The sequence below is a fragment of the Melozone crissalis genome, unplaced genomic scaffold (assembly GCF_028551555.1).
Source record: "Melozone crissalis strain CALT ecotype California unplaced genomic scaffold, PUWL_Pcris_2 ptg000005l_1, whole genome shotgun sequence".
NCBI lineage: Eukaryota > Metazoa > Chordata > Aves > Passeriformes > Passerellidae > Melozone > Melozone crissalis.
Genome location: NW_026535783.1, coordinates 18,608,509 through 18,622,258, shown reverse-complemented (window position 1 = coordinate 18,622,258; position 13,750 = coordinate 18,608,509).

Here is a 13,750-nt window from a genome sequence, read left to right as displayed (position 1 = left end):
ATGACATAGTGGAGAGCCCAATAGGTACCAGGTATGGGAGGGGTCCCGGGACCACAGCCAACCACAACCCCCAAAGAGGAGAAGCTTCTGGAATACTAGGTGGAGTGGGGGGTGATTGACTGGCCCAGGGAGGAGGAAAAGCATACATATAAGGGAAAAAGGGGAGGAGGAATTATATAACCTAAAAGATTGACAATAGAACTGGCAGGGCTGTGGCGGGAAGACTGAGGACGGCAGAACCATTTTACACAAAATGGGGGGGGGAGCAGATACATAAAATGGGGGAGGAATTAAATGAACTTAATGAACACACTACAACATCACCATGCCTGGAAATGGTCAAGAAATTATGGAATGTGGCATTCAGGTCCATGGCTTAGTTGACATGGTGGTATTTGTTCAAAGTTTGAACTTGATAATCTTGGAAATCTTTTCCTCCCTTAATGATTCTATAATTACCTGATTCTGGCTGCATCACTTTTGCTGTAGGACAGAGTGTAAAACTGGGTGTATGTAGTGGGATATTTCTTCTGTCATATGTTGCTAGTAACCAACAATCTCAGGACTATTCATATATTCATGTCCTCATGCTGAGACTGCTCTGAAATCCTCCCTGGAAATCTATACATTTATACTTCCCCCTTCAATTCAAACCAAATTGTTCCATTTCTCTCCCATCTCTCATTGTTATTACAATTTATCCTTGTGGTTTTCCCTTTGATGACTGTGATTATGCAGCTCCTGGCAGCATTGCTTCTGCTGACATAATCTTGTCTCTGTTTATTTTCTGAGTTAAAGTGGATAGTCCAGGCAGGATGATGCATCCTTGGAGGTTATCACTGTGGATGACAGATCTGATTTGTTTTCTTCTATATTGTGAAGGCAAATAGCAACCAATGATGTAATACCCTACATAAATTCACAGTTTTTACTTGCTGGAACTTATTTGGATCCAAACAAAGATGTCAAGGATCTGTGTTTCTTAGGTGTCAGATTCAACTAAGGACCTGAGAATGTTACAGTAAGCAATCAATTCCAAAACTGTTGAACAGTGGTTTTGTGCTTTTTTCCATGTTAGAAAGTCAGACAGCATAGCCTTTTCCAAATAAATTTTGTAGTGAGTGGGAGATTAAGTCCAAGTAAGGTCATCCTGAAGCCTTCTCCAATTAATTTACTCTTTCATTGACAGGTTATAAAATCAGTGATTCTTTCTTTGTGAGGCAGAAAATTCTAGCTCCTAGAGAGAGGGCAAATTGGTCCAATGCATGTGCAGGGGAAAAAATTGAGTCCTAGAAAAAGACCACAGTGGAAAGCTAATTTATTCTGAATCTGCGTAGCTGGAATCAAGAGAATGTTGTCCAGGTGCTCTTCTGCACAAGTAGCAGCAGTTCATGTAAATTAAATTTTTCAGCTTTGTAGAAAAGAAACTTAAAAGCCTTAACCCTGGCTTTTCTTTTCTTCACATAATGAAATTACACTCTACAGGATACTCTAGATACACTGACATAACTAATGAATTCTTCAGGATCCTTAGCTGATTCTCTATATGGGATCAGTATTTTCCAGTCATAATTTAAGCAGTGGAGCTTGTTCTATGCAATTCATGGTTTCAGTTTTAATGGCCATTTGAAAACAATAATTAGCCAAAGAATTTATTTGTTTCCTTTGCATTTTCTTTAAGGTAATTTTTCTCTATTATTGAAGTGTTTTCAAACTGTTTCTTTTTAGTGGTGTACAAGTTGTTTTTATTTCTTCTGTCAAATATTTGAAATTCCTAAGTGGTACATCAGAATGTAGATGAAATAAACGTAATTTACTAAAAACTAAAGCTTACGGAAATTACATTATCTTCTCGCTTAAGTAAATACATGAAGTCACCAATATTTGTGTTTAAAATGCAAGAGTGACCCATAAGGAGACCTATACTACCTATTTTCATAGTAGAGTTACATTTCAAAAAGACAAATTATCAGTTTTTTATTGCTTGAGAAGAGACTATCACACAACTTCATAACAAGAACAGATGAAGTTAAGTAGTGAGATTGTCCCTGGTATAGGGTGAGCTACGGCTGTCAGAATTGGGCCAGAGTCCCTTGTGTGATACTTTTTAATAATAATATTTTCATAGCTTAGAAATTTAGTATATGTAAAATAATCCTTCTTATTACATAGAACACATAAAAATAATTAAAGCAGTTAAGTGTGGTTTTCCTAAACCAATACAGAAAGAGAATAGAAGTAAATGGGCAAATTATTATTGTACACTTTTCCTACACTAAAAATTCTGCTTTTTCTTGCTCCCTCAGTGATTTTACCAGTTCCTCTTTGACCAATGCAATAATCTCCTTGTTTGGATGGTGGATCTGGATATGCTCCGAAATCTATTCCCTTCCGTGATGTGCAGGCAACACAATATTACAGGAGAACAGTGTAGATGCAGAAAAATACCTATTGGAGCAGGGGCAGGAATACTATGTATCAAAAAAGGCAGCAAATTTTGCAAGATGGTGAAACATTCAGTCCTTTAGGGTTGTTAAATATTCTAATAAATTCATGAACAAAGGCTGGTTTCAGCCATTTGCTTCGCACCACTTTGTATCCAGAGGGGTTTAAAATTTCATCTCTGAAAGACATTGTGGTTATTGAATTCTGCAACAATGTAGTTATCTATTTCTTTATTTTGTCATCTTTGTTTGAAACGGTATCAAATGCTACAGCAAAATGAAGCAGAGACATGGGATACTAACAAGATTTGTTTTTCAAATACAAACCTCCCTGGCACTTGCAAGGAGTGCCCTGTAGCAGAGCCTTGTGAGAATGAAGGATTCTAATGGGCTCACCTCAAACAGAAATTGCATGATTAGAGTCCTTGTGAAATTAAAAGTTTTAGCTGGTTCTCCATGACTAAAGTCTTTGTATTGCCTTCCTTTATTGCAGCTATTACAGCACAGATTAGGAAACTGGTTACACCTTTTAAAAAGGGCACTGCCCCTAATTACCAGCAAAAGAGTGAAACACCACAACAAGTGCGTTTGTACTTGCAGGAATAATAATGTAGCTCTGGGTCAATTCTCAGGTTCCTCCTATTGTTGCATAGATTAATTATGCAGTCATTCAAAGCTTATAATAAATTTCAGTATAGACCTAACTGGTGGACATGGTAGATAAGAGTGTCTTTGAAGAATCCCTTATCAAATGACTTGGTGAAGGATGTGTTTTTCTCTCTGCAATGTGACAGAGGTTTCCCTTCATTGCTTCCTGTAAATCAATGTTCTTGGCAAGGAGATGGACTTCAAATCATAGGCTCATAGACTCATTAAGGTTGGAAAAACCTCTAAGATCATCAAATCCAATCATCAACCCACTACTATGATTTCTTTAAGTCCCATATCCACACATTTTTTTAACATTTTATGAGATAGTGACCACTTCCCTGGGAAGTCTGTTCCAATGCTTTACAACTCTTTTTGTTAGGATTTTTTTTCCTAATATCTAATCTAAACCTCATCTGGAACAACTTGAGAATATTTTATCTTGTCACTTGGTACTTGAGAAAAATGAGCAACACCGACCTCATTACAACCTCCCTTCAGGCAACTGTACAGAGTCCTCCTCGAGTCTTCTTCTTTGAGGCAAATAACCTCTCTTCCTTCAGCTGTTCCACATAAGATTTGTGTTTCAGACCCTTCATCAGCTCCATTGCCTTTCTCTGGACATGCTCCAGCGCCTCAATTTCCTTTCTGAACTAAGGGGTCCAAAACAGAACACAGCACTCCAGGTACAGCCTCACCAGTGCCCAGTACAGGGGAATGATCACTGATTAATCCTGCTGGCCACACAATTCCTGATACAAGCCAGGATGCTGCTGGCTTTCTAGGTCACTTGGGCACACTGCTGGCTCCTGTCAGCTGGCTGTCAACCACTACCACCAAGTCCCTTTCTGCTGAGCAGCTCTCAAGCCACTCCTCCTCCAGCCTGTGGTGCTGCATGGGGTTGTTCTGACCCAAGGGCAGAGCTTGACACCTTGTTGAACCGCAGGCTGTTGTCCTCAGCCACAGATCCAATATGTGCAGACCCTTCCACAGAGCCTTTCTACCCTCCAGCACTCTCACCCAACTGGGTGTTGTCTGCAAACTCACTGAGGATGCACTTGATCCCCTTGTCCAGATTGTTGCTAAAGACATTAAACAGGATTGGACCCAGTACTGAGCCCTGGGGAACCTCAGTTGCCACCTGTTTTGCTCCATTCACCAACACTCTCCAGGCCTAGCCATCCAGCCTGTATGGTATCCAAAGTGTACCTGCCCATGGCATGGACATCCAGTTTCTCCAGGACAATGCTGCTGAAAACGGTGTTGAAATGCTGTAGAAACCATGACACACTGGCCGTCCTGTACTTTTTGCCTGATGGCACTCAAGGAGTTCTGCCCCATGGACTTTCCTGCACTCAGGTCAAAGTAGCACTGTAGTGATGAAGGCCTGTAATTCCCTGAAACATCCTTCCGGCCGTTCTTGTAGATGGATGTCAGATACAACAACATCCAGTCACTGGGGACCTCCCGCCAGGTCTGCAGATAAATGACTGAAAGTGGTTTGGTGAGCTCTTCTCCCAGTACTTTTGGGTGAATCTCATGAACTTCTGTGGTCTGAGGGCACAACAGGTTACTCACCATTGTCTCATGGATTATGGGGACTTCATTCTGCTCCCCATCTCTGTCTTTCAGCTCAGGGGCTGGGTACCTTGATGACAACTGGCCTTACTTTTAAAGACTGAGGCAACAGAGGTGGTGAGTACATCAGCTCTGTCCTCATCCTTTATCATCGTGTTTTCCCTGACATCCAATAAAAGGTAAAGATTCTCCTTAGCCCTCCTTTTGTTGCTTTTCTAGCCCCATAGATGGACAGTGAGGTGGACTAAAAACTGATTGCCAGATTCAATGTGTTGGTGATTAATGACAGTGTAAGCAACCTCTGCTGTTCTCTGTCATTCCCTGAGTTGGTCAACTCAACATAGAAACCTATGAGGTTGGTTAAGGGGGATTCCTCCTTCACAAGTCCCAGCTGACCATTCCCAGTAACATCCTTGTCCTTTGTGTATTTCAGGAGTGGCCTATGAAAAACACTGACCAGCTCACCCAGGACTTGGGGGTGCACCCCATCAAGTTCCATGAACCTAAGTATATCCTATCTCTTTAAATCTCCTCTAACCTGCTCCTCTTCTTAGAGGAAGTCTCCCTTGTTCCAGACTTTTCCCTCTTATATTAGGAACCTTGGATTCCCACTAATTGGTCTTACCAGGAGAGAGTTAGGCATAGAGGCATCAGGCACTTCTTTCATGCTTTTTACCACCAACAAAATGTAAAATTTCTCTTTTGCTGTAGGTAATCATCTAATATTTTTGATAGTAAAACCTCTGGAAAGCATGTGAAAAAAAAAAAAAACCATAGAAAGGAGGAAGAGTATCAATTAAAGGAATAAATCCACCAACCCTGTTGCAACCAAATCGAGATTTTGCCCTCTTTAAAACAGCAGACTAATAATTTCTCTTTTAAATGAACTTGTCCATGGATTTCCCTTTTAAACTCTTTCTTAAATATTTTCTTCTGTTATTTGCTTTTTGCCTTTCACTGTATTTTAAAAGCCTAAGTATTTTCAGCGTAATTCTGAGCGCAAGTGGGGGAAAACAGTAAGATCTATGCAATATAGAAAACTGACCTATTTCTGAACAGTCCTCTGAAAGTTGCTGACTCTTGCAAGAAGAAATCTGCCATCAGAATGAAACTTTAAAAAAAAATCCTTTACTGGAAATAATTTTTTTTTTGGTTTGAGGGAGTTATGACCATTTAAATCATCTACTGAATTGTGAATGTCTCCCTCCACAGGCTGAGTGCACCAGCAGTGACCCGCATATTAATGATACATGGAAAAAGTTTGCCTGGTTTAGCAGTTCGCTGGGGGCTGGAGAAAGCATAGGCAGACATCCAATGCAGTTCAACAATGTCATCTCTCTGCAGAGGAATATTCCTGAGGACCAGAAACAGATTTTACTGAGCTTTGTTCCTCATACTGCCTGTCACTTGCTAAATGAAGCATTTTGAATGACGTCCTGAAGTACACCTCTGAGGCTCCCAGAAATCTCTAAACATTGCTCTTGCTTTTGTCTTGATTCACAAGCTGTATGAGGGGAGGTTTCCTTTGGATGTTAGCAGTAATTTCTTCACAGAAAAGGTGGTTAAACATTGGAATGGGCTGCTCAGGTTGGTGGTGTTTAAGAGAAGACTGGATGTGGCACTTAGCGGTGTAGTCGACAAAGTTCAGAGGTTGGACTTGATATCGCAGAGGATTTTTCCAACATAATTGATTCTGTGAAATAATTTTAATTTTCAGTCAAAAAAGAAAAATTTTTCCCCCAAAGTAAATCAGTAATGAACTATGTTGTCCGTCAAAGCCTGTCCAGATGTCTTGTCAAGTTTCATTGCTGATCGGAATCACAGAATCAATTCAATCAGTTCCACAGCAGGAAATTATTATGAAATAGAGACTTTCAGAGATGTTTGGGTGCTTAGACACATAACAACTCCAAATAACTTCAAAAATATTGTCTTTTTCTTATTAACAATACTTCTCTTTTGATAAACAACTGTTTATATATAGTGCCATGTGAGTGAAATCCCAGTTACCATGTCTGACATCTGATTGCAATACCTTTTTTGCTGTAATTAAGAGAAGAATTTGATTACAGAACAAACAGTGATAAAATCACAGTGAGATCCATACGTTTAAGTTTATTAGCCATTCTCTGGGTATTGTTGCAATTTAGATTTTTAATGCAATTACAGTTTTGGAAACTCCTGTGAAGTATGGTTTTCTTCCACTTTACATGAGGTACCTTTTATTTGTTTCATATTAGTAAATAGCTGAGATTCCTTCTTGTCATAAGAAACTAACCAGCAAGATCAAGAATTTTTATCTGAATTATTCAGATTGTTAAAAGAGTGTTATTTTTCTTCTTTTGGCTACACTGCATTTACAGATCAGGGACAGTCAAAACTTATGTTGCAATAAGCAACATCTGAATATTTCCATTTAAAAGTTTGTTTTAAAATTACCAGATATTTATATTAAATAAATCATGTGAATGTATGTGGCCTAATACAATTGGATGTTTCATTAGGTAATTTCTAGAACTGCAGGAAAAATTTACTATGGCCAGATTGATAGTCGAAGCACATGTGACCTACTGGAAGCATGACATACTACATTGTATCCAAAACCAGCAGATGGTGATGGGAAGCATACAGCTATTATTTAGGGCCCAAAAAGTTTTGGCTTCATAATTTGTTTGGGAAAGTTAGGCTATGGGCTAACTAGTAGGGACAGCCTGTATAAAAGTGATATTTTAAAGAGATGGTAGCAACATCCAAGCAGATCCAAAATACAGTCCCATAACAGCTGCTGCAATCCACACAGCACCATGCATGCTGAACTCCTCTCAGCCTAAAATCAGAAGACAAATGGGCAAGTTATTTGTTTAAAGTTGTGACTTTATTTCCAGTGAGACAAATGTTTTTCACTGCCTTCATCAAACATATTGTAACCTATTGAAGAGACTCTCCTAAGAAATATTAGAGAGGTCCTAAAGTACATGAATTAGTGACAGGTCAATTGCTTTCCTCTATATAACCATACTCCCTCTCAGATATTTCCCTGTGTATTGAGCTGAACTGAAGTGGTCATACTGGATTCACAAATTAGTCCAGATGGCATTTGTTCGAAAATTCAGAAAGCTGAAAATCTTCCACCTTTTACTCTTGCATTTCTACAGACCTCTGTAGAGAATTTCCATTCCCTCACAGGCACAATACCAAGAGCAGGGACAGAGTACTGAGTGTGGTTTAATGCTCTGTGCAATTTAAAAGATTTAAACATTCAAACTTATTTTTAAGCCTTTTAAACCATAGAGCTTCATATCACAGCTTAGCAATTCCTTTGATTTCTTTTTATAGTTACACTGCTTTTAAAGAAAACTCAGCCAAATAAAGTGTGATTGACTATTAGTTTATGTTGAGTGCAACCACCATAAGAATTTTCAGCATCTACTTACAGGTATCAAGTGTGAATGTTTTTTTTTCTACATAACTTTAAAATCAAATTGTATGTATTTATGTGTAGATAACCATAAAAATGTACAGTATCAGTGAAGAATTTGGCCTGATTTATGGCCTTGACCATCACAATTTCTAAATCACTGGAAAATAAGATTATAAACACTGATCTACTACATACTCAACAAAATGATCAGCAATAAGATATGGAGGAATAAATAGATGTTAGAAGAAAATTTCTTAAAACAAGAGTTAAAATTGTGATAACCTGTCCAGCTGGAAAAGCAAGGAAGCCAAACTAAACCAGATAGAAATACCTAGTGAAAGGAAAAGTAAAATAAAAAAACAAACCCAGAAAACACCCCCTATCTGAATATCATTGATGAAGATTCAAAATTTTTCAGGAATGGTTGCTTCCAGTTTTTTGTTGTGTTTTTAAATTTTTTTTTAATTAGGGGAAATCTATAATGAAGGCATCAGAAATGATGTGGCAATTTATTTCTAAGTAGTGCTCATGAGCAAATTTTTATGTGTCAAGAGCTGTAGAATGAGTTTGCAACAGAAGATGAGCTTAGCAAAGGCCTATTCTACTTATGCCATTTTGCATAGTCCCTTCATAAACAAAATCAACTATAAGACAAGCCAGAGAGTTCAGAAAACAGGAGTCCAGTTGTTAAAATGCTTAGGTTTTAACTGGAGACATTAAACAATTAGGTACGGGTCTTTTGCACACTGCATTGGAAAGAATGGACATTGGAGTTGTAAGGCACAGCTGGAGCTACAAGAAATCAGTCAGTTATTGGATTTCAGTGATACCACTTACGTGAGTTCAGTTAAAAACCTTCACATAATGGACATGGCCCTCTGGGTAAGTAGATCAGTTCAGCTAGCTGGTGACAGGGGGAGTCTCCTTTGGCTGGACCTCTCAGCACAGGCCGTTTTGGGTGGTCCATGGCACTTGCCTCTGCCAATGTCTACAGGTGTTGCATTTTGGATGTTGGAAGCTACACCCCAGCTTATCTCTTCCATAAGCTTGTGTGAGGCATGCTTCTATCTGGTGATGTCTCATAAAAAACTTCTTAGTTGCTGTGTACTGTTCTAATTTTTTTTCCTTCTAGTTTCAATGACTGAACCTTAGCTATTGTAAGTTGGTGGGTGTCGCTCACCTTATCTGCTTTCATGACTTTAATCATATGTGTTATGATCATATATAGGTTATACTTTGCCTAAATGAAGAATTGAAATATTTTACATAAAGAATTACAATATTTTCAGTCATGACTCACAAGGTATTTTTTTCCTCCTGAGGTTATTTCGATTTTTGTCTCTGTGCATTTCTAAATGCACTATCTCCTTCTTCAGATACAGAAATCAGACCTGCACAGAGCATTTAAAATGTTGGTGAAGAAAGCTCTTTAATAGAGCAAAATTATGTTCTCGGTCTTGTTCTCCATAGACTTCCCAGTGATGTGCAGTATTCTCTGGGCTTTTTTTTTTGTCTGCTGCTGAATGTGAAGCCATGTTTCTCAGGTAGGTCAATGTATAGGGACATGACAATTAATATCTGATGTACATTTAATTCAGGTATGTTATTAAGAAACCATTGTTAAGGCAGTATTGCACATGTTTTGTAGCCTACAAGTTTCTAGATTTGGGATCACTGTCAGTGACTTTAAACTGGAGTATTGGAAAGCATTACATTACAATTATCTCCTGCTTGTAACTATAACATTGTACCTGTTTTTCAAATCAGTGACCTTCAGCCCAGCTGGATTTTGTCCTACTGAACATATCTCTAAAAATGTTCAGAGATTATAATAGTCTACCAAAGAACCCCATGTAGTACAGATGTATATTTTAACTAGATACTATGACCTTACATTTTTCATTTAATTCAATATTCTCACCTGGGACAGAGTCATAATAACTGTTTTTCAACTGAGTGCTCAACTATGGTGACACAATTTTAGTGGTGGTTGTTCTTGGTGTGCTGTATGATATCTATATGTTTTAACTTCTCTGAAAGAGAGCCTCATGAAAGAGACCCATATTATTGGGGTTGTACAAATAATATACAATAATAGCCTAATTATCTTGTTTATTTTCATCTACTAGCTAATTTAAAACTCTTGCTGGTATCTATGTCAGATTTCACCTGCACTTGGAAGCTTCTTCGGTTTAGCTCCCTGTGGGCTTTTTTGCAGTTACCTTGTCTCAATTTTTATTGAGACTGTTTCTCTTCGGTAAATTTTAAAACTAATTTTAATTTTTATCCAAAATTATTTGGGGTCTTCCTTGTCCTTCATTGACTTACAATACTCTGTCATCTACTAATTAATCTTCAGTATTTATCACTGTTCCTTTACCTGTGCAGCATCAGAAGGAAATTCAATGGTTCTTCAGGCAATTTCTGTAATTTTTGTTTCTATATTTGATTTAATCTATAAGCCTGAACTTAGTGAATATCTCTATGACAACAACTTGCAGATCAGCTTCTCTTCTCCTCTCTTCTCCTTGCCTAATCAAAGCCTTCTTTTTTTTTTTTCTCGCTCCCTTTCTCTATTTCTTGATTGGCACTGATGGTTCTACTATCACTCAAATATATAATGTGGTTGTGACATTCAATTTCAATTTCTAGATTTTCAAATCTGGAACATGCTCAAAAACCTGATGCTTTTGTGAGTATAATAACTTCAGATGTGGGTGTTATGGATATTTCTTTCCAAAGTAGCCATATGGCTAAAACTCTCCTCCAGACTTTTATCATATTACGTTTCAGATTTTGCAGCATCCTTTTCTGTGGCTTTGCTTGTACAAGTCAGAATTCTGCTACAAGAAGTAATTTCTCATCCTTTTATTTTCACCCAGTAATCTATGGTTATTTCACTAGTGTTATCTGCTTCTTTTAATTTTTCGGCAATAAATCTGTAATTCCTGTTTTCCCTTTCCATTTTTCCAATCAGCTATCATTTTAATTAACTCTCACTTTCACTTGACTCATAATATCAGTTCTTATCATTCTCTCTTTCTAGCATACCTCTGCTTTCTCCCAGGCTCAAAACACATCCTTTGGAAACACACTTAGTGAAACAGTCATTCAATTAACCACTCCATGCACCACTTTGTGATGAACACCATAAAATTGCCAGAAAATTACTGAAACTTCTACAGCACTACCACAGTACAAACAATACTTTCAACAGTCTCCTTTGAGAGAATGTGGTGAAGACTGGTTTTGTAGGAATGAGCGTTTTCCTCTTCTATTAACTAAAAATACTAATTTTCTTTTCTAGTAATTACTTGTCTTGAGGAAAAAGACTTTTTTTCTTTTTAGTTGACTGTTATTCATGTAAATGAACCCCTCCTGTTTTGCTAGGTGCTTTAAGTCCCACTTTAGATTAATAGATTACACTGATACAGATGAGGGAAAAATCAAAGAGTTCAGGAACACCTGAATATTTATGAATTCAAAATTGCAACCCCTGTAATATGGTGCCCTGTTTGGCTTCCCTTCCATTACTGAGTTCCAAAAATGTGATACTGCCGATAATTCTGTCTTGATTTTGAAGGATTTGCAAGGGGAAGAATGTGTTTAACTATACCACTCGGGCACTATTTTGTGGCACAAAAAATCTAACTGTGTTTGTAGAACCATGCAGTTAAAAATATGTGTGCAGCAAGTTAAAAACAAGAGCTCTAAAAAGGGAGCCACACAGCCTGGAGGCAAGTGTCTGAAAACATGATGGCACAAAATAAAATAGCCTTGCTATGTGTGCTAGTTTCCAGTCATTTGTACCTTACTCAGCCTACAGCAAAGACCCTAGAAAAGGTCATGTACTTTGTCCCATGTTTCAGGAAAATATTTTACCTCATGATTTAGAAAGGTAAGACGATTCTAATATTACTGCGCACTAAGATTATAGTCTGTCACATATAGTTGTGTGTAGTGTAGGGGCAAGGGGGGTGGTTTCCATTTTCAGTTGAAGCTGAGAATGATTCAGAAAGGGCCTAATTTCTTCTTACAAGTGTGTGCAAAACTTCCAAAGGAAACCTTTGCATATATCTTCTATCTTTATTTTTGACAGTTCTATTTATCTCTCATTTATTCGGCAAACAAAGAATGTTGAGCTATGTTCAGTTCAGACCCTGCAGGGCTGGGTACCTGCTGGCCACTAGGGGTTCATGTCTTCTCTGGAAAATTGGATAACAGCAGTCCTATCTAGCAAGGTATTCCTAATCTGCTAAATAATCATTTCTGAGATTGTCATGTGCAGAGAATACAGAATGCTTGCAGGGTACCAGCAAACCAATCAGAAAGCTTCCTTTTCCCTTGAGAATTCACTTTGAGTATCCTTGTACAGTACATTCCCTTGTTATTTTCAATCAGCACAGAAATTCTGTATATATCATCTTGAAAATTAGCAAATTATTTAAATGGTTTTTTGTTTGTTTTGGTGTGGGTTTTATCTAGGGGTTCGTTATTGTTTGCATTACAACCATCCAAAATGAAACAGTTTTGGGGATCTGAAATTAGGTTTCTGTGTTTGTTTCAAGATGAGCCTTTTGTCTGGCACACAGGCAAATTGAAAGTTTCAGACTTTTGACTATCCCATCTAAAAGAAACAAACTTTGAGAATATTTCCAAAGACTGGAAAAGCATTCCAGCTCTTAGACATCCTTTCTGGAAGCTTAAGAGGTCTACAAATCTAATGTCAGCAGTACATGAGAATCTGCAAAATAGCTTTTAATTAAGAGTCTAACAGGAAAAGAGACAACCTGCTTGGTCTTAGGCAGTTACCCTATCAATTGCTAAGTTTTGCTCCAATGTTAATATGCTCTGAAATTGAATTTATGAGGTGCTGATTTTTCTGATCAGTGGCCTTTGCTCATGTAGTTCAACACTGCACATTCAAGCGCTGGTTTTTTTACTAAATCTTGGAATGAAACCCACTGGATGAATCCTTAGATGGACCTACTCTAACTTTAGTACCTGATTGATTCTTACAGCTATGAGACTTAATCAGGAGCTTAGTTATTTTGCCCTGATATAATATATGTACCGAGTTTAGAGTTACAGGTTAGAGATTAGATAAACATTCTTATCTACCTGTTTTGAAGACAGAGGAAAAAAGAGAGAAATATCCTTATTTATTAATATTTCTTCTGATTGTTTGAACTCTTTGAATGTTTTCAGAGTTTTCCATGGCCCAAATCTTCTACTTTCCAAGAGTTTTGAAAATACAGATTAATTACTAGAACAAATAGTTTTCTGGGTGATTATTCAAAGAGAATGGCACAGTTTCCTTGCAGATACTCAAGCCTGGCCTTTGATGTGCATAATACTGGTACTTATGTGTTTTGTTTTACATCTTCTTAGATCCCAGATATCTGGCATGGGATAGGGCTAATACTATGGCTGTTGTGAGTTGGGAGACAGAATGTGTCACTCTCCTGAAATGCCTAATAAGTGCTCTAACTCTTTATTTAAAGGGTGATCCAGCCCACTAAAGAAAGATCTGAGAACAGCAAACCTCAAGAAAAGCTAAATTTTTAAAGGAAAACGTTTCCAGTTTACTGATTGGATTCCATATTAAGGCAATGGAATCCATGTTGGAATATGGAATGGGAAATGGAATATTATGTTC